The sequence below is a fragment of the Ailuropoda melanoleuca genome, chromosome 2 (genome assembly GCF_002007445.2).
Source record: "Ailuropoda melanoleuca isolate Jingjing chromosome 2, ASM200744v2, whole genome shotgun sequence".
Lineage (NCBI taxonomy): Eukaryota > Metazoa > Chordata > Mammalia > Carnivora > Ursidae > Ailuropoda > Ailuropoda melanoleuca.
Genome location: NC_048219.1, coordinates 64399764 through 64419590, shown reverse-complemented (window position 1 = coordinate 64419590; position 19827 = coordinate 64399764). Strand labels below are relative to the sequence as shown.

General features: G+C 41.9%; 1 long non-coding RNA gene across 1 annotated transcript in view; it reads right to left on the bottom strand.

Annotated features, from left to right (window-relative positions):
* The window catches only part of LOC117801016, a 43125-nt gene that overhangs the window by 8086 nt on the left and 15212 nt on the right, over positions 1-19827 (bottom strand). The window contains exon 3 of the long non-coding RNA XR_004623318.1: positions 3991-4263. This is a non-coding gene — a long non-coding RNA (uncharacterized LOC117801016). The remainder of the gene's footprint in view (positions 1-3990; positions 4264-19827) is intronic.

The following is a 19827-nucleotide window of genomic DNA, read 5'->3' as shown; positions in this document are numbered from 1 at the left end:
TTGCATTTCTCTAACGGCAATTATGTTGAATAGCTTTCAGATGTACTTACTTTCCACCTATAGCTTCTTCAGGAAATTCATATCTTTGGCTGTCTTCTATTTTCACTATTCATTTTTTTTTAATTGTTGAGCTTTCTGAGCTTTATATATCCTAAATGTTAGTCCCAATCTTTTGTTTCATATAGGTTTGTAAATATTTTCCTCCAGTCCATAGCTTGCCTTTTCATCCTCTTACTTGGGTCTTTGACAGTGCAAATTAATTTTGATAAAGTCCAATTTATCAGTCTTTTATAGGTTAAACGTCTGGTGTCAAAGCTAAGGACCCCTTGTCCTTGTCTAGCTTTAAAACCTGAAAAATTCTATTTTTTTCCCTAAAAAATTTAGTCTTATCTTTTGCATTTAAGTTTGTGATCTATTTTGCATTAATTTTTGTGTAAGGTTTAAGGTACAAATCAAAGTTTATTTAAAAAAAATTTTTTTGCCTATGCATACACAGTTGCTTCAGCAACATTTGTTGAAAATATAATCTTTCCCTCCTTTGAATTGCTTTTGCACTGTTGTCAAAAATCAGTTGGGCACATTGTGTGAATCTATTTCTTGGTTCTCTGTTCTGTTTGATTGCTCTATGGGTCTATCCCTCTGCCAAAAATCACACTGTTTTGATTACTTTCAATGTATAGTAAGTCTAATATTGGGCAAAGTGATTCCTCCCACTTTATTGTCTTTCAGGGTTGTTTTAGCTATTCTAGAGTCTTTGCCTTTCGTTATAAATTTTAGAATAAGTTTGTATATATCTACAAAAACCTTGCTGAGATTTGGTAGAAATTACATTAAACCTACCTCAACATAGCAAGGGTCATATATGAAAAATCCACAGCTAACATCATACTCCATGGTGAAAAACTGAGAGTTTTTCCCTTAAGAGCAGTTGCAAGGCAAGGATGTCTAGTCTCGCCACTTTTATTCAACATAGTACTGGAAGTCCTAGCCACAGCAGTCAGACAACAAAAAGAAATAAAAGGCACCCAAATTACTAAGGAAGAAGTAAATCTTTCATTATTTGCAGATGACATGATACTGTATATAGAAAACCCAAAAGGCTCCACAAAAAACTACTGGAACTGATCAATGAATTCAATAAGGTCCTAGGACACAACATCGATACACAGAAATCTGTTGCATTTCTATACACTAATAATGAAGTGGCAGAATGAGAAAATAAGAAAACAACCCAATTTTCAATTGCATCAAAAATAATAAAATACCTGGGAATAAACTTAGCCAAGGAGGTGAAAGACCAGTACTCTGAAAACTATAAAACATTAATGAAAGAAATTGAACACAATACAAACACATGGAAAGACATTCCATGCTCATGGATTAAAAGAACAAATATTGTTAAAATGTCTATACAAAGCAAATCTACATATTTAATGCAATCTCTATCAAAATACCAACAGCACTTTTCACAGAATTAGAACAAATAATCCTAAGATTTGTGTGGAACAGAAGACCCCAAATAACCAAAGCAGTCTTGAAAAAGAAGAAAAAACTGGAGTATTATAATCCCAGATTTCAATATATACTATAAAGCTGTAGTAATCAAACTAGTAGGGTGCTGACAGAAACAGACACATAGGTCAATGGAACAGAATAGAGAGTCCAGAAATATACCCACGAGTACTTGGTAAATTAATCTTTGACAAAGGAGGCAAGAATATGCAGTGGGAAAAAAGTCTCTTCAACAAATGGTATTGGGAAAACTGCACAGCTACATGAGAAAGAATGAAACTACACCACTTTCTTACATCAGATACAAAAGCAAACTCAAAGTAGATTACAGACTTAAATGTGAGACCTGAAACCATAAGAATCCTGGAAGAAGGCACAAGCAATAATATCTCTGACATCGGCCATAGCAACATTTTTTTTTTTTTAGATATGTCTCCTGAAGCAAGGGAAACAAAAGCAAAAATAAACTATTGGGATGACATCAAAATAAAAACCTCCTGTACAACAAAGGAAACAGTCAACAAAACTAAAAGACAATGCACTGAATGGAAGAAGATACTTGCAAATGACATATCTTAGTCATTTAGGGGTTAATATGCAAAATTTATAAAGAACTTATATAATTCAACACCAGAAAACCAAATAACCCAATTATAAAATGGGCAGAAGACATGAACAGACATTTCTCCAAAGAAGACATCCAGATGGGCAACAGACACATGAAAAGATGCTCAGCATCGCACATCATCAGGGAAATGCAAATCAAACCACAGTGAGATATCACCTCACACCTGTCAGAGTGGCTAAAGTCAAAAACACAAGAAGCAACAAGTGTTGGTGAGGATGTAGAGAAGAAAGGTACCCTCTTTCACTGTTGGTGGGAGTGGTGCAGCCACTGTGGAAGACAGTATGGCGAGTCCTCAAAAAATTAAAATTAGGGGGGTGTCTGGGTGGCTCAGTCATTGGGCATCTGCCTTCGGCTCAGGGCGTGATCCCAGGGTTCTGGGATCAAGCCCCGCATCAGGCTCCCTGCTCTGCTGGGAGCCTGCCTCTTCCTCTACCGCTCCCCCTACTTGTGCTCCCTCTCTCGCTGCCTCTCTCTCTCTCTCTGTCAAATAAATAAATAAATAAAATCTTTAAAAAAAATTAGGACTACCCTCTGATTCAGTAATTCCATTACTGGGTATTTACCCAAAGAAAGCAAAAACACTAATTCAAAGGGATACATGCACCCGTATGTTTATTGCAGCATTATTTACAATAGCCAAGATATGGAAGCAAACCAAGTATCTACAGATGAATGCATACAGAAGAGGTGGTATGTGTGTATATATATATATATGTATATATATATATATATATACACACATATATATATATATACACACACACACATATATATATATACACACACACAATGGAATATTACTCAACCATAAAAAGAATGAAATCTTGCCATTTGCAACAACATGGATGGATCTAGAGAGTATAATGCTAAGTGAAATAAGTCAGTCAAGGACAAATACCATATGATTTCACTCATGTGGAATTTAAGAAACAAAACAAATGAACAAAGAAAAAAAGAGACAAACCAAAAAATAGGCTCTTAACTATAGAAAACAAACTGGTAGTTAACCAGAGGGGAGGTGGGGGGGATGAGTGAAATAGGTGAAGGGAATTGAGAGTACACTTAACACACTGAGCACTGAGTAATGTATAGAATTGCTGAGTTACTATATTGTACACCTGAAGCTAATATAGAGAATTAAAATTAAAAAAGAAATTACATTAAACCTATAGATCAATTTGGAGAGGAGTGACATCTTTATGCTGAGCCTTCTAACTCATGAACAGGATATGTCTTTCCATTTATTTAGGTTTTCCTTAATCTCCTACATTAACGTTTTGCAATGTTCAGCATACATACACTATACATTGTTTTGCTAAGTGCATATGTAAGTATTTCATTTTCTTTAAAGGATTATAAATGATACTGTGGTTTTAATTTTGGTGTCCATAGAAATGTGATTGTTTTGTGTTTATCTTGTATCCTGTCTTCCTGAACTCACTTATAAATTGTAAGAGGTATTTTTTAATTTTTTTGTAGATTCCTTGGGATTTTCTGTGTAGATAATCATATCATCTGAAAATAAAGACGGCTTTATTTCTTCCTTTCCAACCCATATGCTTTTAAGTTCTTTTTTTCTTTTTTTTTTCTTTTTTTTAATTTTTTTTTCTTTTTTTTTTTAATAATTAATTTTATTTTATTATATTTTTTTATAATTAATTTTATTTTATTATATTATGTTAATCACCATACAGTACATCCCCTGATTCTGATGTAAAAGTTTGATGCTTCATTAGTTGCGTATAACACCCAGTGCACCATGCAATACGTGCCCTCCTTACTACCCATCACCCTTCCCCCACCCCCTCCCCTCTGAAGTCCCCAGTTTGTTTAAGTTCTTTTTTTCTTACCTTAGTGTTGTGGTTATAAATTCCATATTATGTTAATGAAGAGTGATGAGAACAGATACCCTTCCTGTTTCCACTCTTAGAGAGAAAGAATTCAATCTTTCACTAGGAAGTATGATGTGGGCTCTAGGTTTTTCACAGATGCTCCATATTAAGCTGGGGAAGTTCCATTCTGTTCCTAGTTTGATGTGAGTTTTTATTAGGAATGGTTGTTGAAGTTTGTCAAATGCTTTTTCTGCATCAGTGGAGTTGATCATATGCTTTTTCTTTTGGAGTCTATTAATATGAAGAATTACATTAATTAGTATTATTACACCATTATAGTTTTATTATATTAAACCATCCTGCAGAGCTGTGCTGGACTCCATTTGGTCATAGTCAATTTTTAAAAATATTTTGTTGGTTTTGATTTGTTAAATTTTGGTTAAGAATTTTTGCATCTGCGTGACCGCAGAAGACCATCTTGTACCAGGCAGCGGAGGTCTGGGAGGCACTGAGACTCAGGGTTAGCAAGACTGCACCTCCGGTCAGAACTGTGCAAAGATAAAATGGCCTTCTTTGAAGGGTAACCATGTCCTGTCATGGGGGCTATTCAAACTCTGGCTTAATGACCACTTGATGGGAATGTTGTAGAGGAAATTCAGAGGCCAACTGGTGGGAGTGTGACTGGACAGCCTTACAATTCCATTCCAGCCAGAAAGCATGTGATTTCATGAACTCCATTGCCCTGATTCCCAGCGCTCCAGCATTTCCTGTCTGCAGTCGGGAGGCGGGCTGGGCTTGCCCACCACCTGCGGTCTAGCACCCCTCGCAGGAGTTGCTGCGGAGCGGTGGGGCTGCCAGCCGCCCGCTACCCACTACCCCGGCAGGCAAGATGCCCCAGGGCCTGCGTAGAGTCTTTGACCCTTGAGATAAGCCTCTGCTCTGGGCCTCTTGTGCCAGATACCGCTACTCCTCTCCAAACCCCAACCCCAGTGGGCTCTTTATTTCCGTGACCCTGGGGTCACTGTGGCTTGAGTCTTGCAAGGCTGGAACAGAACATGCTGGAGCAGGACAGACTGTTTTGTAAGCGTTTCTCAGTCTGTCCAAGTTTGTACTTCCTTTAAAAGACTTTCCAGTTGTTTTTTTCCCCTCTTCTTTTCATTAACTTGAAAACAGCAAATCATATTTTGCCAAGAGAGAAAAAAAATCCCTCATGCAGAGGCTTTCTTCTGAACTCATCCCTTAGTAAACACTATTTCTGAGTGGGCTTCCAAGCTGGCCCAGCACTGATCTACCAGCATCACTCACAGCACTGGAGAAAGTGGATTTGGAACTCGCAGCCTTGGTTTGAAGACTGCTCTGTCTCTGCTTCTGTTCTAGTCCATGCTGGGGTGTGTGTGTGGGGGGGAGTTTGGGTTTTGTTAGAGAGGGAGAAGTGGGGAGGGGCAGAGGGAGATGGAGAGAGAGAATCTTAAGCAGGATCCACACCCAGCAGGAAGTCCGACACCGGGCTCAATCTCACAACCCTGAGATCATGATCTAAGCTGAAATCAAGACCCAGACGCTTAACTGACTGAGCCACCCAGGCACCCTTGTGTATTTCAGACCAGGAGGTGAGAGAAGTTTGTGGTGTGTGTGTGTGTGTGTGTGTGTGTGTGTGTGTGTGTAGTCAAGGGCACATCAATTGTTTTGCCAGGTGGTGAAATAAAACATCAACTGTCATGAAAAAAAGGGGCTTGTGGAATGGCAGACTCCTATCTCATCATGTTGAATAAATTCAAATCCAAACTCTTTAATGTGATATGAAATATACTCATGGAGATCCAACTTTCTCTCTGCTTCCTCTCCTGCTCACCCTCCTATCCTTTCCTCAATAATCTGTCAAGTCACTTGAAATTCCTTCCTTAAGCACTACTGCTTACATGTCTCCAGGGGTTCTGGTTAGAAGGAGTAAGTACCATGGGACGGACTTCTCATTACCTATTAGTACTCATCTTAGCAGGAATTGCTTTATCACATGTTCTAGCAGACAGCCTAGATTCTAGAGTGGAGATAGAATGGGACCTGACACAGGAAAATTTGGGTGCTGAGGGGAGGTGAAACAAAGGACCTGATGTGGGCAGAGTCTACAGGAGGAAGCAGGACAGTGAGGGGCCGATAGGGCAGCTCTAAGGATCAAATGCAAGTGAGAACATGGCAGCAAACTTGTGCATTTTATGCCTTACCCATGCAAGGGCATTTCCAGGGTGAGTACTTGGATTACCCTCCCAGAGCCCGAAGGGCAACACAGCAAAGGCTCCTCCAAGGGCTGCATACTATAGATAAAGCAAAAGAACCACAGAGGTAAAAGCTGCCGGTCTCCAGGGATGGCTGGGCTCATTTCCAGGGTCCCTGCAGAGGCTTTGGAATGGGAGGAAGGATACGTGCTTGGAGGCGGATGACTTGCCTCTAGGCCCCGTTCTGCACGTACCAGCTGAGAGATCCCGGGCTGGCCTCCATTTCCCCATCTGTCAAATGACATCAGGCATCTGCATCTTCCTGCTGGGTGAGCTCACACACTCCTGTTGCATCAACTACTGTTAATACGCCAACGTCTCCCAAATCCCACTGACCAAGCCCGTTCCCTCCTGAGCTCCCCCTGAGCCCTGAATCCAATCTTCCCCAAACATCTCCATTTGGGATTCACAGACCCCTAGAGCTTAGCGTGCCCCATTGACCTGCTCACCTTTCTTCCCAAACCGCTCCTCCTCCTGGTTGCATTGAGGTAAACGACACTGTCATCCACCCGTGGGCCCAAAAGGAAAGCTAGATGTTTTCCCTAGCCTCTCCTTTACCTCCCACATTCAGTCACAAACTCTCTGTAGGCCTCTTAAATGTCTCTTGAATCCAATCCTGCTCTCCGTTGTCATTGCCACCGCTCTGGACTGAAATCACACCATCTCTCTCCGGGACCAATGCGGTGACCTCCTGTCTCGCCCTTCAGTCTGGTGTCCCTCCTGCGTGATTGCTTTTTCTAAACTGCAAGGCTCTTGTGCCTCTCTTACTTAACACCCTTAGTGATTACCTATTTATTTCCAATGGGGTATGAATCTAAACTCCTTAACATGTCCTAGTTCCCCTCTTGACTCATTTCCTGCCCCTATTCCCTCCCCCCTTATGCTCTACCTCTCACCATGCTCAACCGCTCAGAGTGCCGCACGTGGGCAAGACTCTCTCTTTCATAACTTGAATGGTCTGCTCCCTTGCCTAGTATTCTTTTGACTCCAATTTTTGCCTGCCTAGCCCCTACTGAGATCCAGATTCTTCCTCAAGAACCACCCTGGTCCACCTGAGCCAGACCAGGCTTGCCTCAAGGCTCCCTTCTCCTCTCATAGAACCTATCATACTGACTGGTGACAGTGACATTGCCTCTTCCCTCAGGGGTCCCTGAGCTCCTCAAGTGTGGGCATATGCCTTAGTCCCGCTGTCTCCCAGTACCTGGCACGGTGCTGAGCCCTCCCTTAGTGTTGCTGAATGAGTGAATGAATGAATGAATGAATGGGCCTTGTCACAGTACTTGAGAGGAATAAATGATGACATGTGAAAATACCTTGCAAACTGTAAATGTGTTAGGGATATTTTTGAGAGTCAAAAGATTTAGGGAGGAAATAAACATGCAAGGCAGGGCCCCCTGGACAGTGAAACAAGAAGAGGTGGAGTCGTGATTTCCTAGGCATCAGGAGAATACAAGGATGGCTCTGAACACAGCTCAGATGACCGGGGGGCAGGGGGCCCGTGAGAGGAGATGAGCTTCCTGAGAAACCAGTCTGGACCACACATGCTTGGGGCGGACGACACCGTATGGCTCCGGCTCCTCACACAGCCCATCGGTCCTTCAGTCAGGCGCTTGGCCAGTGAGCAAACACGTTTCTAGCTTGGAACCAGTGCTTCCTTATGTTCCCATGACCCTTCATGAGGGGGAACATGCAGACTTCTGGAAGAACACACTCATAGTCTTTATCAAAGACGTAGACTAGATTTTGATGGCATTTTGGTTGAGGCCCTGGAATGCCCATGTTCTCCTTGCCAACAATACCTCCTCTTTGAGAGAGAGAGAGAGAGAGAGAGAGAGAGAGAGAGAGAGATTGATAGCAAATGGGAACCCAGTACTGCTATTTCTGTGGGCTGTGCACAACACCCACGTAGGCCTCTGCCCGCCCCACCCCCAGCCCCAGGGTGCAGCGCTGGGGAAGCTGAACCAGAGCGGCAGGTAGGGCCTGCAGGTGAGGTGCAGCCTCCGTTTCCCTCTAAGAGTGAATACAGACCTCAGATTCTCTGCACTCCCTGGGCTCCAGAGACATAAGGACAGAGACAGACAGAAGGGGCCAGGCCTCAATGTAGGGGTGGGGGGGGCATGGGGTGGTGGCTGGTCACAGACATGTGGATGTTTCCATCTCACAGAAATGTTATAAAGACTGTGCCCTGATGACCGTAGTGGTGCAATCATATTGACAGAGATGTTAGCGTGAGAAAGAATAAAAGGGATGTGGACAAGAAGGAGGGTTTCTTCTCCTCACAGGCTCTATGGAGTAAATGAGGGCCCCCACATATCCAGCAAGGCAGTTAGATAGACCCCCTTTTTTTTTCATTTATGCCCCTTCCAGAAATCTTTATTCCTATTTTTAACTTATATTTATTTATTTTTTTAATAATTTTTAAAATTATATTATGTTAGTCACCATACAGTACATCCCTAGTTTTTATGTAAAGTTCCGTGATTCATTACCTGCGTATAACACCCAGTGCACTCTTAATTAGTTAGCTATACGTGTATATTCAATACTGCTATGGGCCAAATTGTGTCCTTCCCCAAATCCCTGTGTTGAAGCCTTAACCCCCAATGTGACTATATTTGGAGATAGGACCTTTAAGAAAGTAATTAAGGTCAAATGAAGTCTGGAAGGTGAGCCCTAATCAGTTAGGACTAGCGTCCTTATGAGAAGAAGACAGAAGAAGTTCTGCAAGCCAGGAAGAGAGTCCTCACCAAAACTCACCTCTGCCAGCACCTTAATCTTGGACTTCAAGCCTCCCATGAGCCTGTGAGAGCTGTGAGAAAATGCACGTCTGCTGTTTAAGCCCCCAAGCCTGTGGTTTCTGTCATGGCGGCCCCAGCAGACAGATACAAATACCTACTATGTGCAAAGTCCCTGGCCTCACAAATGAGGATCCCTGGAAAGTTTGTGTGGGATTTTTCCTGTTTGAGTCCCATTCTTTGAGTGTCCTTAAGTACCATTTCTTCTTGTAACAGTATGGTTTAAGATAAAACTGTGGCCTTCGAAGAATTTTTGAGAGAAACCACCACTCACCCTTCATTAAAGACCATTCCCTCTGGCTCCTCTTTCTGTCTCCTAAATTCAGAAGTTTGCGCACCCACAAGATAAGTGGGAGAAGGGTCATTCTCAATGCCTTGAGGTATGGGCTTTCTACCACAGATAGACTCACAGTCCTGTGGCCTCATGCCAGACTGGGAGGGGGAACGTGGGTTCTGAAGTCCCCAGATCTTCCCAGTGTGCTGCATGAGTGTATTAAAATTTCCAGTATTACTTAAAATAAAACTAAGAGACACATATATCACTTCGAGTTTTCTCAGAATTATCGTGTTCTTTTTTTCCCCCAAGGGTTAATTTTCAGAAAGAGTTCGATGCTTTTCTCTAAGTAAAGAGCTTTGTTCAGAGAGTTATTGAAATCAAGTACGATTATGCTTCTGAGCTTCAGGGGATAGAGAGAGTTCAGCTCATATAAACCAAGGTGGGGGGCCCCTGGGCCGTTGACAAAGTGGACATTGGTACCTGTCACTGTGACTGTCCAGCTGCAGGAATGGGACCACTCACAGAGCCTTTCATCTCACACTGATGTCTTGCTGGGGAGTGGAATATGGGGCAGGCGTGCCAGTCTGGCATGTTCCAGAGGACTTTTATGGGCAAGCAGAGGTGGCTCCAACCACAAGTCCAACATGGGATGACACAGAGAGCAGAGATTCAGAATACAGTGAGGTGGCAAGATGGAAACGTGCCCTCAGGAGAGAGTATCATGATGTGGTTCACCCTTTCCTCTTTGCCCTTGATTTCTCAACCAAGTCAGGAAAAGGAAGAGGAGGAAGAGTTGAGAAAGGAGAATGTTGAGCTCCTTTAATGGACAGCTCTATTTTGTGGATTAATAATTCATAAAGAACAACGATTACTACTCACAAGGGTTAAGAGCTCACAAGCAGCATGTCTTGGCAACCTAAAGTGGTCGTGCAGGGAGCTGAAGCAGAACATCTGCTGGACTTGAATGAGGTCTAGAACCATTCATCGTATAAGCACGCTGCCCACAGAAGTTGTTTAAATGACCAACCAAATATGAGAGCGACTCATCCTCACCACAAGTTGTAGAAAGGCAAGTAAAAGATTATATATCTATATAATAGATTATATATATATATATACCAGCAACTGGTACATACCTAGAAGACAATGATATATTATAATATATATATTATATGTATATAATATATATATTTGCCTCCCAAAGTTTAGAATGTTTAACAGTACTACTCTAGGTTTTAGTTCAGAGTGAAGTGGGCCCAACTGTGTCCTTCCCTCCCACTCAGAGGCCTTTTGAAACAACAGCAAAGAATAAATTCAGGGGTGCACAGTGTAGCGGGGTAGGCATGTCAGCAGAGTTCCTGACAATTCCCAGAAGATGGAAAACAAATGGAATTGAACTGCCAAATAAACCAGAGAGGGGGAAGCTATATCTGAGGTATGAAAGAATTTTGCAGTGAGAGAGTCCGACTCTTGGAAAGAGAGCTGTCTTCCTGGGGGATCTGGAATGGGTGTCAAGTTCTGAGTTGACAAAACGGTTAAGTAGGAATGGAATGGAGTTGGCCATCAGGATGACCATTTGCAGGGAGATCTGGGGAGCAGCTAAACTGGTTGCCCACCTTCACTCCCACCACTTCCCTGCTGTGGGGGCAGAGCAGCTGGCCACGTACTGATCAACTTCAGAGATTAGTGTGCTCTTTAGGGGAACTCAACAGTTGCCCTGGGGAGGTCTAGGGCTCCTTGAGTGATGGTGGTCCCTCTAGAGTGAGGCTGTCCTCGTGTTGGCCCTAAGAAGAGGGCATGCAGTGGTGTGAGGAACATCCTGTCAGCCTGATTTCTACCCCTTTATCTAAAGTGAGCAGCGCAAGTCTGTATGCTCCACCTTTTAACATAGACTTGTAAATGTAAGTGGATATACCAAGGACAGCCAGAGTTCATGAAAATTAAGCATTTCAATAGAAGGGCTGAAAGATAAAGTTGAGGAAGTATTCCAGAATATAGACCAGAAAGAGAGTGATGAAAAATATGAGGGGTAAGTTAAAAGACATGTAGGATCAATTCAAGATGTCTAACATCTATCTGGCAGGAATTCCAGAAAGAGCAAATAACATGAAGGGGGAAAATTATTAAAGGAAAGACAACAGTTTTTATATTGGAAGGAGTTGTTGAGGATTCAACAAAAAGAATTTTTAAAAGGATCCATATATGTTGTGATAAAATTTAGAACATGAAATGCAAAGAGAAGATTCTCAATGCTTCCAGGGAGTAAAGATAGAGTACTATAAAAGAGTAAGAACTAACATGGCTGTGGCCTTCTTGTCATTAATCTTGGATGCCAGAAGAGTGACTTAGGGGAACAATGTCTTTGAGTACTGAAGGAATGTGATTTTTTTTAAAAAAAATTTTATTATTTATTTGACAGAGAGAGAGGGAGAGTGTGAACACACAAGCAGGGGGAGTGGGAGAGGGAGAGGGAGAGGCAGGCTCCCATGCTGAGCAGAAAGCCCGATGTGGGGCTTGATTCCAGGACCCAAGGATCATAATCCAAGCCAAAGGCAGATGTTTAACTGTCTGAGTGACCCAGGCACCCCAGGAATGTAATCTTTTAAATCTAGAATTATTAATATAACCAAACTATTTACCAAGTGTCAGAGCACACTAAGAGTTTTTCAGTACCATACTACTCAATCCTGCAGTTAATAATATTTTTACAGTTACAGTATTAAAAAGACTGACAATTGATTTTCAATTCTCAGAGTGTCTATAGGCAAAACAAAGATTCATATATTTATCCACAGTCTGTCTGTGTTTGGGTTGCTATAACAAAATACCACAGGCTGGGTAGCTTATACACAATGCAAATTTATATTTCACAGATATGAGGGCTGAAAGTCCAAAATCAGGGTGCCAGCGCAGTTAGGTGCTTGTGAAGACCCTTTTCTGGGGCGCAGACTGCCAACTTCCTCACATGACAGAAGGAGAAAGTAAGCTCTCTGTGGCCTCTTTTGTAAGGGCTCTAATTACATTCATGAGGGATCCACCCTCATGACCTAAGCCACTCCTAAAGGTCCCGCCTTCCAATTCCATCACATTGGAGATCAGGATTCCAACATATGACCTGGCGGCAGGGGACCATAGCAATGAAAGATTACTTGTATGGGGGCACCTGGGTGGCACAGTCGGTTAAACATCTGACTCTTGGTTTCAGCTCAGGTCGTGATCTCAGGGTCATGAGGTGAAGCCCTACATGGGGCTCTGTGCTCAGCATGGAGTCTGCTTGAGTTTCTCTCTCCCTCTCCCACTGCCCCTACCTGCCCTCTAAAATAAATACGTAAATCTTAAAAAAGAAAGAAAGAAAGATTACTTGTGTGTATTCTTCAATAAGATGAAAGAGGAATCCAAGAAAGACAAAGTCATGGGATCCAAGAAACATTAGAAATAACTTAAGGATGTAATTAAAATTAAAAAAAGTCAACATGGCAGCAACTGGTACATGCCTAGAAGACAATAAGATAAAACTAGGCCATTCAAAATTGGTATGTTTAAGAAATTGGATACTCTTAATGATATGGTAATGAAGATATGTGTTTCTATCGTTAATTAGCTTAAAAAAGAAAAGTAGAAACCCCAGAAAAAAGAAAAATCAGAGGTAAAATCCCAATCCAAATAAGAAGCAACCTAAATTAAGGTATAGTTGTGAGAAACTGACTGGGGTAAGAAAAGAGGACTTATTTGATTTTGACTTTTGAACATTCTCTTTTGAGTAGCTTAGGACTATTTCCTTCCCTGATTCTTCAGTAAATAATTTTTATATATTTACAGTGATAAAAACTTAATGATTTTCAAGTTTTAGAATAAATTTTTAGAAAAAGTACAAAAGGCTTAACTTTGGTTTTGAATAGAATATAACTATTGCAAACCCAATAAATATATAAAAGGAACAGGGCAGTTATGACAGAAGACAGGAGATGAGGGAAGTAGGGAGAAAACGTTGGAGGGGAGAGGGGCGAGGGACAGTTTCCTCAATTACGTAGTAAAGATAAGTTAGCACAAATTCCCATGTGCAACAGTCAATAAATACTGTAGAAAAGTGATAAATCAAGAAATTGAGGTACAAGCATTTATTTAGTATTTTGTGACAACCATCAGAAGAACTAGGATCAGGTTGGCTGAAGTTGGTTACCATAGGAACTGGAACAGTGTAAGGAGGGGGAAAAAGAGATTTTTCATAATGTTATACACTATATGAATGTAATTTTCATCACAGGTAGGTATTACTTTAAAAATGTAAGTGGAGAGACACCTGGGTCGCAGAGTCGGTTGAGCGACCAACTCTTGGTTTTGGCTCAGGTCTGATCTCCGGGTCATGAGATGGAGACCCAGGTCAGGTTCTGCGCTTAGCTCAGGGTCTGCTTGTGTTTCTCTCTCTCTCTCCCTCCCCACCACCCCCTATGCTCTCTAAAATAAATAAAATAAATCTTTAAAAATATATATATAAGTGGAGATAATAATACTATTACAAAGTGTTCGCATTGGTGAAGTAAACAGACCCTCTTATACTCTATTTGCAAGAATGAAAATTGAATTGGTCTAAGCTTTTCAAAGAGCAATTTTGTAATATTAAAAAAACCAGGCTCTCCCTCTAATAATAATATTGTATAAGTTTCCAATCCACAAAAATTTTGTAGAGCAGCAGCTGGCAAACCAACCAAGAGGAGGCAGCAGAATACACAAAGGTCCTTCACTGCACACGAGTGTGAACATGCACACACACAAGCTCACATCTTGCCCCGTGTCTTACATATTGACTCTCTGAGAAGGAACATCAGGTGCCCATGTTCTTCAAATTCTCCTGTCTCCAGCTTTAATTCCTCCTGGTGATCCTGACATGGAATGCTGTCTCTGCTGGTTTCTTCATCTTTATATGACTCATTTTGGTTTACTTTTGTGGAAGCAACTAACTGGAGAGCTGGGATTTTTCCCTCCTGACAGAGTCTGGGGTTAACCACAGTGTTCCAAAGCCCATGGGCGCTGGCCAGCCACTTGGAGGAGTGCCGTTGAGTCTGTTTGTCCTCCCCTTGTGGTTACTCAGAAGAGGCCCTGTCTGTGTTCCAAATGTGGTCAGCCTATTAGAGAGGCGTCCCCCGTGGCCTGACATGGTCACTCTCCCTGTGTCATCGCTGATGTTATGGGAAAGAGAACACCATTGCCTTCGGACAGCTTTGGCAATGGCTGTCCAACTTGACTTGAGTAGGGAAGCCAGGTTCTTCCCATGATTTGATGATGAGACTCCTGGGAAACGCTTATGGTCAAACTACAATTTTGTAGAGCAAACAGTTAATATAATTATTCACAATAGCCCTTAATCTCTATTTTTGATGAGAAAATTGATGCTCAGCCATGGTAAGTCAATTTGTCCATAAACATTCTGCTAGAAAGTAGTCAAGTGTAGATTAAAATCCAGGTCTTCTGATTCCTAATCTTGCGGGGTTTTTTCACACCATTCTATATATTTTTTTAGAACTCCTTAGTATGATAGTTGCTGGCATTGGACAGGAAGATCTTTACTCTGCTTTGGAGTTTTGTAGAAATCCCTGTTCTTTATGGTAATATTGAGCCTCTCACTTTATTGGGTTTTGGACTGGACCTCATATTTGCTACTTAACAACTATGTGCCATTGGTCAAGTTCACACAACATCTCTGAGTTTCAGTTTCCTCATTTGTAAGACAGAGATACTAATATTCTTCTCCAATGAAACCTCACCAGGATTGTTTCAAGGTTTAAATGATATAGAGCAGGCGCTAAGTTGGAGCTGAAAGTGGTGGTGGTGATGGTGGTTGTCAATGTGAAGAGAATGATTTTAAAACATTTTGGACACATTAAACAGCCTTTCCAAATTTCCTCTTCAGATGAGTTCCTAATTAACTACTCTCCTGTCTTCTAAGATGTCAACTCATCTCCACGATATTAACTTGAAAAGTAGCTAGTTATACTGCTTTGTTAAGATAACAACCTTGAGTTAGCATCTCTCTTGCCAAAAGCAAGTAGAAGTGTTATGTGTCAGATACTGAGCATCCAACATGTGTATAACGCAATCAGATGACAGCAAGTCCCATTCTAAATATGGTTGCTTAAGGAGATATGGAAGCTGTGTGTGCGTGGTATGGGGCATCTCCCGTTGACGGGACAATGTCCTTTGTAGCAGGGAGAGAGACACTTGTTGAGTGCCAGATCACAGGTGTTTGGAAAAGTGGGTAGCATCTGTACTTGGCAAATTCATGCTTTCCAAGTTCATAAGCACACAAGTAGAGACTATTTGTAACAGATTTTGCATGTTGGAGAGAACAAATGTCAGACAAGACCATGAACTTCTGGGCTCTTCAAAGGAAGGTAGGCAGGAGATGGGGCAGAATGTAGGCATCTCATCTGCAGTGAGAGGACTGTGGCATTGGCTCCAGTTATCAAAGGGTTGGAAAAGTTAAGTCGTTGCCTATGAATTGGGGTAAGTCCATGAAGACACCAAATGCAGGAAAAGAGGAAAAGAGAAGTAAGGAGCAAAGGTACATGTATAAATAGGAAGATAGATGTAGTGCACTTGAGACTTGTTCTTTGTGGTAATATGAAGTGATCGTACCCAAATGTATATATGGAATAGATCCAGGGTCCCTGAGTGCAGTGAGGCTCACAGAGGGGCCTCAATTATGTGTCTACTTGGGGGAGCTCTCAGAAGTCAGGCCTTCAGAGGCCCAAGAGATAAGAAGTCTGCTTGCTTCTTAGAAGAAATGAGGATAGAATTGTAAGCTTGATCTTCAAAGTCTTGGAGTAAAAGCCAGATATTAAGGGTGTGCCAACCCTGCGTATGGAAAGATGAAGCAGAAAGAGGGAATTCCTCTGGCAAGCTGGGACATTCTCTCTGACTAATTAGATGTGTTGAAGGACTTGCATACCTTCAAACCCAAGTCAGCAAAAAATGCTTTGAGTAGGACTCAGAGCTTAAGTAACCTGAGCTCATACATTTAAAATATTGAGAAAGTTAATAATAGAAGATGAAAGAGAAAAAAAGAAGCATAAGTCAAAACTTCAGAGCAGTGGTGCTCACAGAGAAGGGACAGGGAGCAATTTTTCCCCCTACCTCCTTCCAGAGGATATTTGACAATGTCTAGAGACATTTTGGGTTCTTACAACTGGGAGGAAGTGATATTGGCATCTAGTGGGGAGAGATGGGAAGAGATGTTGCTGAATACCCTACAACACACAGGACAGCACCCCACCCCCAAGAAAGAATGATCTGGTTCAAAATGTCAGTAGTGCAGAGGTTTAGAAACCCTGGTTTAGAGCTATCATCCTTTATATCACATAAATCGACCATTAAACAATATAACTATTTGAGTGAAAAAACACCACAGGGGAGAACAGAAGCTTTTGCTAGGAACTGGGTAAGTCACGTGATTAATATGATCATTGCAAATGAGAAATCTTAGCTTTTCCCCACAAATCCCTTACCCTAAACTTTTCAAATCTGAAGTAAGGTTAATTTAAGAGAACCATGTATTTTTTTAAAAGAACTATACAAATTTTTATAATGGAATTGTGACAGCTTTTAGACATGTATTACTACTTAGAGTTTGTAAATCACATGAATTGCCTTAATGTTTATAACTTGGCGTAATTATCCCAATTTCATAGACTCTGAGAGGTTAAATTTTAATATTTTTTGGACATCCACTATGTGCCAGGCACTGTGCTAGGCATTGTGGTTATCACCCAGACAGATAAAAGTTTAGCCTTAAGAAGTTGAACTCCTAGGGGACACAGAGATGTGATACATATAATAATAGAAGTATAAACACAGCCATGGGAGAACAGGGGAGGAAAGTGTAGTCATTTGCCTGAGGTTTACAAAACTAGTAATCGGCAGATCTAGAACTTGTCTTAAGGTCTTTTGAGTCTCAAGTTAAGTTTTCTGTCTTGGCATAACAATGTAACTCCCTTATCTTTTCCAAAGATGTAAAAACAAAACTGAAGAAAATCACTCAAAAACACATCCATAAATTACAGAGTGGGCGAAGCACAGAAACAGTGTTGAGAGGGTGGTAGGATATTAAAAGGGAAGATAGGACCTAGCAAAACAGAAACACAAAGAGGTTGCTGGCTTCAAACCCACCCCTGGGCTGTTCTTGAGGTTTGCAGTTATATTACGACCGACGTGTCTCCCCCCGCCCCACCGCCATGATGTGACTTTGAGTTGGAGGAGCCGGAAACAGAAATCTCTTGTGGTTGGGCTAAGTCCCTTCAAATGTCGCCAAGCTTCCCTTCCTGTGCAGGAAGCCCCATGTGAGGAATTCTCCATTTAAGGAGAGTGTCTTGGTGAGTGGGAGGAGAAGCCTGACGACCGCAGGTAAATATGGGGGAAGACACAACAAGTGGCCGCCTCCTCAAGGAGTCAAATTGCTCTGGTCAGTTCTTTCTCGTCTCTCTTCCTCCCCCAAACCTGGATGGAAACATGAAGCCACAATTCACTCCCAGCTACTCATTCTGACAAACAAGAAGCTGAGTCCAATGAAGTATCATTTTGCAGCTGTTTGCTTCTGCTTCCACTTCCCAGGAGACGTGCTTTTTGCCATCCCCACGTGCTTCAGTGGCTGGGAGACCGGGGCCAATTCAGGCGGTGCTGGCTGCCTGTGCAGGAGGGCGCCCCACAGGCCTGGAGACGGACGCCCAGGGACTGAGTCGCTCCCTTTGTCCTTTTAGGCAGCGAGGGGTGTGATGGGACCCCTGCCAGTGACACAGAGTACTCATTTTTTTAACTCAGGCCAGGGCTTTGTCCCTGGGGGACAGAGCAAGAGGTAAACACAAAACCTGATTTGCCTGTGCTGTGTGGAACCACAAAATCTTGTTGTCACAGGCCACTCCCTCCCTCTCTCCCCATCCAATTCCAAGCTCTGGAGCCTGGGCTACCACTGGGTTTATTCCGCGCGTTGCTCCACGATGGACACAGCTGACTGGGCCAGAGCAACCCCTGACCTGTCTGAACCAATCACATCCTCTCCTGGGAATTTGGGGATGGTGTCTTGAGACAGTGAACATACGCCAACTAAAGGTTTCTCTCCATTGCTCTGTGTTGAAATTGCCTGGGGAATTTTGAAAACACACACACACACACTCTCTCTCTCTCTCTCTCTCTCTCTCTCTCTCTCTCTCCTGGAGCCCGCTCTGAAGAGCCTCCTGGTACAGCTCGGAGTGGGATCAGCACATGGAGGAGCAGACAGAGGATGAGGTGGACCCTCAGAGAGAGTTTGGAACGAGAGACCGAGGCTCTAGAAAGAGCAGTCAGTGATCTTGACTCCTGATAGATTTCTAGTTCCGGCTTCCAGACATCCTCAGGCTGCACTGTTGCTGCTGCTCTTCAATCGTCCCCCCAAATGTTTCTTCGGAAGCTACTGTGAGGAGCTTCTATTATGTACAACAAATTGAACTTCCCCAAATCCCACGCACAGCCCGTCTATCACTGACCCCTGAATACTGCTGATTTTACCTCAGAAATTGCTCTTAAATCTCATGCTTGTAAGGCCTGTACCCTTACCCTTCGTGAGTCAACTCCCTGGCCTCTTCTCTCTCGTCCACCCTCCCTACAAAACAGAGCTGGTTCACTCCTTCAAATTTAGTCCTTTATTCGTTCCTCATTGTCTACTAAAAATAACAAAATAGTTCTGTATAAATTGACCTGTAAAAATATCTCTAATATGTTACTAACTGGAAAAAAATTGCATATCATTAGGTATAAAGTACTTTAGTTTGGTTTTTTTTTTTTTCAATGTGATTTAAATATGTATAAAAATCTCTGCTTAAATTTAGGAAAAAGAAAGGACATTTTTTTCTCTGATTTCATCTTATTTTATTTTTCCTTCCCTTCCCCCATGTTCATCTGTTTTGCGTCTTAAATTGCACATATGAGTGAATCATATTGTAATACTATTGGATTACTTAGTTCTTGCTGATTGTTTTTGTTTTTGTTGTTGTTGTTTTGTTTTGTTTTTTTGTTTTGTTTTGTGTGTGTGTGCTTCATATACATTTTAATATATCTATTCCTTCGGTAGAATCAAGTTGCATCACACTTTTTAAGTCAATGCAAAATTGCTTCTACTTTTCTTTTTTTTTATAATAATATTTTTTTATTATATTATGTTAGTCACCATACAGTACATCCCTGGTTTTTGATGTAAAGTTCCATGATTCATTAGTTGCATATAACACCCAGTGCACCATGCAATACGTGCCCTCCTCACTACCCATCACCAGCCTATCCCATTCCCCCACCCCCTCCCCTCTGAAGCCCTCAGTTTGTTTCTCAGAGTCCACAGTCTCTCATGCTTCCTTCCCACTTCTGATTACTCCCCTTTTCTTTATCCCTTTCTTCTCCTACCGATCTTGAAAAGGCCTCAAATCACCAAGGAATTGTTGAAAAGGAAAAACAAAGCTGGGGGCATCACAATGCCGGATTTCAAGTTGTA